We start from the raw sequence: 10,965 nt of genomic DNA, 5'->3' as shown, positions 1-10,965 counted from the left end.
CTGCCTTGTTGCACCTGCCCCCAGGTACCATGCAGAGCAACAATGGGGGGCAGTTTTATGAAAACAGTTTGATTGTGTTTGTATGGGTGAGGAGCTCCGTCACCAGGGAGGAGCTCGGAGTAGAGCCGCTGCTGCTCCACATCCAGAGGGGCCAGCTGAGGCTGGGGCATCTGTTTGGGATGCCCCCGGACGCCTCCCCGAGGAGGTGTTCTGGGCATGTCCCTCCGGTAGGAGGCCTTAGGGCAGACCTAGGACACGCTGGGGGGACGATGTCTCTCGGCTGGCCTGGGGATGCCTTGGGGTCCCACCAGAAGAGCTGGAGGACGTGTCTGTGGCGAGGGAAGTCTGGACATCCCTGCTGCGGCTGCTGCCTCCACGGCCCGGACTGGATAAGACGTGGAAAATGGATGGATGGTGGATGTTTTTGTATGTATTTTATTTTTTAAAATAATAATCCTGTCCAGCTATATATGTACTGGGTGTGAAATGAAAAGCTATTTACCTTTTGACTGTACTGTAGGACCGCCATAATAATCCTCCTAATGCAGAAACCTGCTTGTCCCTTGCTGCAGGTCCCGGTCCAGGTCCCTCACAGACTGGATCACTGTCTCTGTTTCGGAGCTGAGGTGTGGCACCACAGTATATAGGTATATAGTATAATAGGAGACAGAACGCAGAGTACTGGAGAGACTTGTTCCAGGAGCTCCAATCAGTGGGCCACTTCAATGAGGACATGAGAAGGTTTCGTTTATCTCACTCACTCACTGACTCACTCACTCACTCACTCACTCGCTCGCTCACTCGCTCACTCGCTCACTCGCTCACTCACTCACTCACTCAATCGCTCACTGACTCACTCGCTCACTCACTCACTCACTCACTCACTCACTCACTCCCTCACTGACTCACTCACTCACTCACTCACTCACTCACTCACTCGCTCGCTCACTCACTCACTCACTCACTCACTCACTCACTCACTCACTCACTCACTTGTTCACTCACTCACTCACTCACTCACTCACTCACTCACTCACTCACTCACTGACTCCCTCACTCGCTCACTCACTCACTCACTCACTCACTCCCTCACAGACTCACTGGTGTTTATGTATATTTTACAGTATCTGGACGTTGTGATGAGAATGAGGAACACCCATCAGATCCATCCAGGTGCTGACGGAGGTGATTTGTACCATAGAAAAGCTTTCCTCAGGTTTCATGCACCACCGCTTTACCAAGCACAGGACGACGTCCAGCCGGGGGACTATGACAGGACAGGATTTTACAAGAGGTTGTTTGCTTGTGGAAAACTGACATTTCTGTGATCCAGACCATCACGAGCTCCATGTTCTGATTCTGGAAGAACTTCACCTTGAGGCTGGCCATCATGCTGACAGACTGTACAGACGGATGAGGCCACAGTCAGAATAACCTCCACCTGCCAAGACCGTAGCTGTTTCACAACAGCCGTTGTTAAAAAGTCAAGCCTAATATCAGCATATTTCCACTTCCTGTGTTTCTTACCCTCCTGTTTTCTCATATCATTATTATCATTATACATGCTTAATGGCTGCAAATGGCATCATTCACTGCTTTATTAGAAAGGTAAAACAATCAGGTCATTTTCTGACACATAACTTCAAATAAATAACACAACACTCTCAAAATCTAGCAGGATGTTAAAGTTTATTTATAGATCTTTTGACTTCCACATCAAGGCGCCGTTCAGAAAAGATTGTTCTTTAGCCCAAATGGAAGCTTAATGGTGTAAAACATGTGTGGGTGAGTGGCTGCATGCTGGTTCGCTGGTTCGCTGGTTCGCTGGTTCGCTGGTTCGCTGGTTCGCTGGTTCGCTGGCTCGCTGGCTCGCTGGTTCGCTGGCTCGCTGGTTCGCTGGTTCGCTGGCTCGCTGGTTCGCTGGCTCGCTGGTTCGCTGGTTCGCTGGTTCGCTGGTTCGCTGGTTCGCTGGCTCGCTGGTTCGCTGGCTCGCTGGTTCGCTGGTTCGCTGGTTCGCTGGTTCGCTGGCTCGCTGGTTCGCTGGTTCGCTGGTTCGCTGGTTCGCTGGCTCGCTGGTTCGCTGGTTCGCTGGTTCGCTGGTTCGCTGGCTCGCTGGTTCGCTGGTTCGCTGGTTCGCTGGTTCGCCGGTTCGCTGGCTGGTTTCTTCTCTGCGGGCTCCTGGGTGGTGGTGTCATGGGGGTATTAGGGTATTAGGGTACATCTACGTTAGGTGTCCTGAAGTTGCTCCTCATCCCTTCAGCAGGTGGCGCCATCTCACAATCACAGGTGGCTCCTTCTCACTCCTGGACTGGCTGATGCTCCCGCACACGTCACCCATGCCAGCCGGACGGTGCGCTTTTATTGTTGTAGTCTATTCACATCCATCATCCTGGCAACCTGCCATGATTCAAACTAAAACGGATCAAAATGAAACGAACGCTGAAATATTACATAATATTGAAATAATATATAGCGGAGGTTCAGTCCATTACTCCTCATCAATAGAATAACTCCTGCTGAAGCTGTAACATTTGTTACGTGAGGCCCAAAGATAATCCACTATTTTAATTCCTCATGAAACTGTGGAACAGTGCAGAATAAACATTTTTACCTTAAATGTTATGGCATTTAGTTTTTCTGCATGAATAAAGTCAATGAAATAGAAGGTGTACAAAGATGGTATTTAATTAGAAAAGGGTCAACTTGTCAGATTAGACTGAGTCGTGTTGTTTACCTCATCAAGCAACATTTGTTCTGGGTTGTCTTCAGGTACCCCTCCGTCCCTCAGCAGCAAGGAGGGGCTCGTCCACTGTTGTGAATGCAGCTGAGAAATGAAATGAATGTTCGTTCTGGGAACGTTCAGGAAATGAATAACAAGTTGAGAAAATGAGGGGTATAGCTGGTCAAAGGTTTAGGTCATCCGCATCCCTCAAAAATCCAGTCTGGCCATATGAGCCAGTAAAGAGTTGAGCTGGAGACACAGGAAGTTGTTACTGGTGTGAAGATTCTGTCTCAGAATCGGCTACTGGCTCATTTCAAACAATGAATTTGATATCATTGACTGTACTGAGCACAGATCTATGTTTAACAAAGTGGGTCCTGATATTATTATCTACCTGGGGAAGAATCAACAATACAAAAGCAAGGTCATCCTGAAGGAGATCGTGGTAGCAGCAGTATTTAGAGCAGTTAACCTGGACCGTCTGTCTCCAATGCTGAGGGACAGACAAACAGGACTTCATGGTGCGTCCAAGACACCTCAGTTCCCTTGTGGTTATTAGATCTTTGGGAGCTGATCAGTCCAAACCTCTGATGGAAGCGTCCTTGAATGACAAACCATCCCTGAGGTCATTCAGGGGAGTAGTTTTTGTGAAAAGTTGGTAAAATACCTACCGACCTACCGACCGACCTACCTACCTACCTACCTACCTACCTACCTACCTACCTACCTACCTACCTACCTACCTACCTACCTACCTACCTACCTACATACAAACATACATACATCCATACATACATAGGCCTCTGTAGCCTCCATCAGTCTCTGCAGGAGGGAGGGGGAGATGAGCAGTAACAGGCTCTGTAGCCTCCATCAGTCTCTGCAGGAGGGAGAGGGAGATGAAAAGTAACAGGCTCTGTAGCCTCCATCAGCCTCTGCAGGAGGGAGGGGGAGATGAGCAGTAACAGGCTCTGTAGCCTCCATCAGCCTCTGCAGGAGGGAGAGGGAGATGAGCAGTAACAGGCTCTGTAGCCTCCATCAGTCTCTTCAGGAGGGAGAGGGAGATGAGCAGTAACAGGCTCTGTAGCCTCCATCAGTCTCTTCAGGAGGGAGAGGGAGATGAGCAGTAACAGGCTCTGTAGCCTCCATCAGTCTCTGCAGGAGGGAGAGGGAGATGAGCAGTAACAGGCTCTGTAGCCTCCATCAGTCTCTTCAGGAGGGAGAGGGAGATGAGCAGTAACAGGCTCTGTAGCCTCCATCAGCCTCTGCAGGAGGGAGGGGGAGATGAGCAGTAACAGGCTCTGTAGCCTCCATCAGTCTCTGCAGGAGGGAGAGGGAGATGAGCAGTAACAGGCTCTGTAGTCTCCATCAGTCTCTGCAGGAGGGAGGGGGAGATGAGCAGTAACAGGCTCTGCAGCCTCCATCAGTCTCTGCAGGAGGGAGAGGGAGATGAGCAGTAACAGGCTCTGTAGTCTCCATCAGTCTCTGCAGGAGGGAGGGGGAGATGAGCAGTAACAGGCTCTGTAGCCTCCATCAGTCTCTGCAGGAGGGAGGGGGAGATGAGCAGTAACAGGCTCTGTAGCCTCCATCAGTCTCTGCAGGAGGGATTTGCACCATGAAAGAATCTTTCCACCTTGGGAGCCGGATTAAAAACTTTGAGGATACAGTGGATCAGAACACTGGTACCGTGTAAATGGACCCCCCAAGAGTGAAGGAAGTTTTGCGGATACACTCGAATTCGTTGTCGTGTAAACGGGGCCATACATACAAACAAACATACATACATACATACATACATACATACATACATACATACATACATACCTACCTACCTACCTACCTACCTACCTACCTGCCTGCTTGCCTGCCTGCCTGCCTGCCTACCTACCTACCTACCTACCTACCTACCTACCTACCTACCTACCTACCTACCTACCTACCTACCTACCTACCTACCTACCTACCTACTTACCTACCTACCTACCTACATACCTACCTACCTACCTACCTACCTACCTACCTGCATGCATGCATACATACATACATACATACATACATACATACATACATACATACATACATACATACATACAAACCAATAAATACAAACTGCAGTCCAGAATGTACTCCTTGAGACTTCAGCAGCACACCTGCTTTAGTTGAACTCAAACTATTACAGTAAGTGAACCAATTATTTATTAATCTCCTGTATCAAACCTGCCAAATTACAAGTTCACACAGATTAATGAGAAGAACAGCAGCAGAGGTCACGTCCCCCAATATTAGAGTCTCTGTCTCTCCTGATGCGTCTCCAGTAGAATTTAAAATCCTTCTTTAACCTCTTAACAACCAGGATCCATCGTATCAGACCTGAGTCCCATATGATCCAGCAGAAGACCTGCTTCTCAGTGCTGCCCCCTGGAGGCTCCTAGGTTTTCTGATTTCTGGTTTCCCAGATTGATGGTAGGTTGTTGATGGTAGATGGTAAATGATAGATGGCTGACGGTAGGTGGTTGATGATAGTTGGTCGATGATAATAGATGATAGATGATAGATGATAGATGATAGATGATAGATGATAGATGATAGATGATAGATGATAGATGGCAGATGGTAGATAGTAGATGGTAGATGGTTGATGGTAGGTTGTTGATGGTAGATAATGGTAGATGATAGATGGTTGATGGTAGGTGGTTGATGGTAGATGGTAGATGATGGTAGATGATAGATGGTAGATGGTAGATGATGGTAGATGATGGTAGATGGTAGATGGTAGATGATGGTAGATGGTAGATGATAGATTATAGATGGTAGATGATGGTAGATGATGGTAGATGATAGATGATAGATGATAGATGGTAAATGGTAAATGGTAGATGGTAGATGGTAGATGGTAGATGGTAGATGGTAGATGGTAGATGATGGTAGATGGTAGATGGTAGATGATAGATGGTTGATGATGGTCGATGATAGATGGTAGACGATAGATGGTAGATGGTAGATGATAGACGATGGTAGATGATAGATGGTAGATGGTAAATGGTAGATTATGGTAGATGATAGATGGTTGATGGTAGGTGGTTGATGGTAGATGGTAGATATAGATGGTAGATGGTAGATGGTAGATGATAGATGGTTGATGATGGTAGATGATAGATGGTAGATGATAGATGGTTGATGGTAGGTGGTTGATGGTAGATGGTAGATGGTAGATGGTAGATGGCAGATGGTAGATGGTAGATGATAGATGGTAGATGATGGATGGTAGATGTAGATGGTAGATGGTAGACGATGGTAGAAGATAGATAGTAGATGATGGTAGATGGTAGATGATAGATGGTAGATGATAGATGGTAGAGGGTAGATGGTTGATAGTTGATAGTTGATGGTAGATGGTAGATGGTAGATGGTAGATTGTAGATTGTAGATGACAGATGATAGATGATAGATGATACATGATAGAGGGTAGATGGTAGAGGGTAGATGGTTGATAGTTGATGGTAGATGGAAGATGGTAGAAGGTAGATGATAGATGACAGATGATAGATGATAGATGATAGATGATAGATGATAGATGGTAGAGGGTAGATGGTTGATAGTTGATGGTAGATGGTAGAAGGTAGATGATAGATGATAGATGATAGATGGTAGATGATAGATGGTAGAGGGTAGAGGGTAGATGATGGTAGATGGTAGATGGTGATAGATGATAGATGATAGATGATAGATGATAGATGATAGATGATAGATGATAGATGATAGATGGTAGAGGGTAGAGGGTAGATGATGGTAGATGGTAGATGGTGATAGATGATAGATGATAGATGATAGATGATAGATGATAGATGATAGATGATAGATGATAGATGATAGATGATAGAGGGTAGATGGTTGATGGTTGATGGTTGATATATGGTTCCTTCCTCTTTAAATGAACCAGCTGTAGCTGCAGACGACACCTCAGCTCCTCGGCCGGAGCTCCTTTTATGGTTTCTGAAAGTCAGTGGTGTGACTGCGTTGGCAGCCACCGCTGCTTGTTGATGTGTGATATGAAGATGGGTCAAGTTGGAATTCAAACCATATTTTTCTCACTTTGACAGTTGCACACTCATTGTGTCTCGGCACCCACCACACACACACACACACTCACACACTCTAACATAAACACATTTGCATGCACACATCCCTGTCTCTGGACTCCTACACAGGAAACGTGTGTGGGCTACAAACACAGACTGGATCCAGAGTGGGTTTATTCATGATGACTATGACAATAATCCCACAAGTAAACAAGATGAATTCTACCAAATCAAACCTGAGTAACCATGAATGAGTGGTGAACAACTTCTAATAAGATGGCTTCATTTAAAAAAGCCTTTATGTGCACGATGGGTCCATTAGCAGAGAATAGAATAGAATAGAATAGAATAGAATAGAATAGAATAGAATAGAATAGAAGAGAAGAGAAGAGAAGAGAAGAGAAGAGAGCTCAATAGCCATGTTTTGTTGTAATTACAAAGAGTGAATATTTAAAATATTTAATATTATTAATATTTAGTAGTGTTTTGACAACCCTCAATTACAGAGTAGTAGTAGTTTACCTTTTAATTACTTGTTGAATCTTTAATTTGTCTCTACTAGAGCAGTGAGACAGTAGAGGCTCCATGATGAAGGGACAGGACAGGGACTTTCCCTGGTCGGCTGCACCAGCTGAAATATACTGAAGTCAAATGTCAAGAGGATGAATCACTTTCTCAGGTGGTTTTTTATGTTTAAAAATAATCTGTGTTCACTGTAGCTGAGTCCAGCTTTTGGAATATTCTCCATTTTGAAATACCGGTCCAGAACGTCTCCATGAATTAAACCAAGTGGTTCTTCGTATTTGGTAACAACCCGAGGTTCATCCGTAACATTTCATCGTCTTGGACTGAATTATTACTTTATGCAGGTTTTTCTCTTGCTGTGGTCTCGTCTGGTAATTCCTTTCATTTAGTTGTTTTAGTTGAGAGAGAGAGACAAAGAGTGAGAGAGAGAGTGAGAGTTAGAGAGAGAGTGTGAGTGAGTGAGTGAGTGAGTGAGTGAGTGAGTGAGTGAGTGAGTGAGTGAGTGAGTGAGTGAGTGAGTGAGTGAGTGAGAAAATGAGAGGGAGAGAGAGAGAGACAAAGAGTGAGAGAGAGAGTGAGAGTTAGAGAGAGAGTGTGAGTGAGTGAGTGAGTGAGTGAGTGAGTGAGTGAGTGAGTGAGTGAGTGAGTGAGTGAGTGAGTGAGTGAGTGAGTGAGTGAGTGAGTGAGAAAATGAGAGGGAGAGAGAGAGAGACAAAGAGAGCAAGAGAGACAGGTGAGAGCACAGACTGAGAGAGAGAGAGTACAAAGTTATTACGGTTTTTTTCAATCGCTAACAAGCGCTTACCTATACTTCAGATACTTTTTCTAAACTCTTAACACAGATTCACACCTACAGAACACAATTGGCCAAATGGATAATTTTCTTCTCAAAAACACATTTTGTTAGATATATACTAACTCTTCATTTCAAAATAGAACATATCTTTCTCTGAACACACTACTTTTACCAAAACACTGGAAATCTGACTCAATTAAATAACTCTGTCAAAGAATAACACTTGTTTTCACTTCACAAGGTACATTCAGTCAATCAAAGTACACCAGGTTTCAAAATACTTGCTTTTGTTGACATTACAAAAACTGCATAGAGTTTTATGTTTCAGTTTTACAGGTATTTGCATGCAAAACATGCAATCCCTGCGACAGTCTGGCGTCCAGGGGTGTACCCTGCCTAACGCCTGCTAATAGCTGGGATAGGCTCCAGCCCCCCCTCGACCCTGCATTGGATAAGCGGTATAGATAATGGATGGATGGAACATGCAATCCACCGTTTTTACACTAAATTTCTTGGTTGGGAACTGTATGTCCACATTTCAAAGCATTCCAGTAAGAAGCAAATCATGTTTTTCCTTTACTTTTTACTTCAGGAGGTACAGTAGAAATACTGTTTACAGTATGATAGAACAGAAAAAGTTACAGTATTGCTTACAGTGAACAAAATATCCATGAAACAAATAAGAGCATTCTGACCAAAAAAACAACTGCAAAAAGCCCAGATAAAAAAGGGAGAACTAAAAAAACAAACAAAAAAAAGCAAAAACAAAAAAACCCCACAAAATGACTGTAGCTAATCTCTGCGATCTTCAGGGTTCGGCCACATGTTTTCATCAACATCGCATCTGATATTATCCAAGGCGATGCACCTGGGATAGAACCGCTTGCTATGTCGGATCCACCTTTGGCAATCATCAACTGTGATGTCCCTGTAGCCAGCATCCATAGCTTCAAGGAGGGACATCTGGTCATGTGGTTGATGGTCATAGACCTAAATCAGCAGTGTGTAAATTATTCAATTGTTTGTTTATTATCAACTGAGATATATTGTTTTTGAACTCATCATTGCAGAAGCAGAGGTCTTTCTACGGTATTTAAGGTTTGGAATATTGTTTTTGCTATTGTGGGATGTTGTGTGTTAACATTCGCAAATACGACAAAAACAATCCATAGTTTTGTTGGGAGGTACAGCTTGTCTGTTAAGAAAATGTAAGCATTATGGAAATGTGTTTACTGACTGCATATTGTGTGAAAACGACATGAAATGTGTGAATGGTATGGCCACAGAAGACCGATGCTGTGCTAATTGTATTTAGAGTTTTGAAAATGTGACAACTGTTTGGACAAACGCTTGTTAGCGACTGAAAAAAACTGTAAGACTCAATGGTGATGTGAACGAATGAACCAACCAACCAACCAACCAACCAACCAACCAACCAACCAACAAACAAACAAACAAACAAACAAACAAACAAACAAACCAACCAACCAACCAACCAATGGATGAATGACGTTTGGTGCTAAATAACCAGATCTCCCTGCAGTCTAAACCAAAGATGTCCAACATGAGGACCGTGGGACAAAACCGACCCACAAGAGGCTCCAACCGGCCAAACCACCGAGCAAATGGTTTTCAGAGAAACATTTGTTTTTTAACAGATTTCCTCAGAGTTTGGACTGGACACTGGGCACTGGACACTGGACACTGGACACTGGCCACTGGCCACTGGACACTGGACACTGGACACTGCGCACTGGACACTGGACACTGGACACTGGCCACTGGCCACTGGCCACTGGACACTGGACACTGGACACTGGACACTGGACACTGGGCACTGGGCACTGGGCACTGGGCACTGGGCACTGGACACTGGGCACTGGGCACTGGACACTGGACACTGGACACTGGACACTGGACACTGGACACTGGGCACTGGGCACTGGGCACTGGACACTGGACACTGGACAGCCACCATGACAGCAGCTCCCTGGTTCCTATCAAACAGCCTCAGAGCCACGCTGTCAGGGGGAGTCTGGGAAAAGTCCCACGATGCAACAGGAGAACTTTCTGGAGGTTCCACTGGATTTTGCAGGAGAAAGTTTCATTTAATTTGGCTTCATGTTGAGATTGAATGAATTTTTTGTTGTGATTGTTGATTTTTGGTATAAAACCATGAAGCCCTTTTCACCACTCCACACCGTGCCAAAGGAAAACTACAGTCTAAATTGAAAGGTTGTCAGAACACTATGAGGCCAAATGTAGGCTCGGGCAATTGGCATTACATGTCCTCCATGTCCTCCTGGAGCATGATGGTTTTCTTCCCCTGGGTTTTGTCCCTTTGTTTAAACGTGCTTTAACACGTTCACACTAAACGAGCCAGTGAAAGGAAGTGAGCGGCTTTCTGGGCCGCCAAGTCAGTAACTGGCCCCGCCTCTAACGGGATAACTAGTTGTGCTACTATGCAGCCCTTCATCGTCTCCATCCTCCTCAGTTATATAATAAGTCTTTTACCTTTTCACTACTCCTTTTTTTAATTTTAATTTTGTGTGTGTGTGTGTTTGTTTGTTTGTTTGTTTGTTTGTTTGTTTGTTTGTTTGTTTGTTTTATCATACACAGACAAGAACCTGAAGGCAGCAGCAGCAGAGTGACCAGGGAGGAAGAGTAATGAGACGTGCAGCAGGATTCCTCCCTGAGGTCTTTAAGAAAACCTCCAACTTCACTTTCAAACACATTTTAAATTCAGTTTGTTGTGGTGGAAAAACATTGAGAGCTTTTCTCTTTCCAACACACACACGCACGCACGCACGCACGCACACACACACACACTCAGCGTTATTGACTGT

The sequence above is a fragment of the Lipophrys pholis genome, assembly GCF_963383615.2.
Source record: "Lipophrys pholis genome assembly, chromosome: 1".
In the NCBI taxonomy this organism is placed as follows: Eukaryota; Metazoa; Chordata; class Actinopteri; order Blenniiformes; family Blenniidae; genus Lipophrys; species Lipophrys pholis.
The sequence above is the reverse complement of the archived record's forward strand: the minus strand, read 5'-3'. Positions refer to the sequence as shown.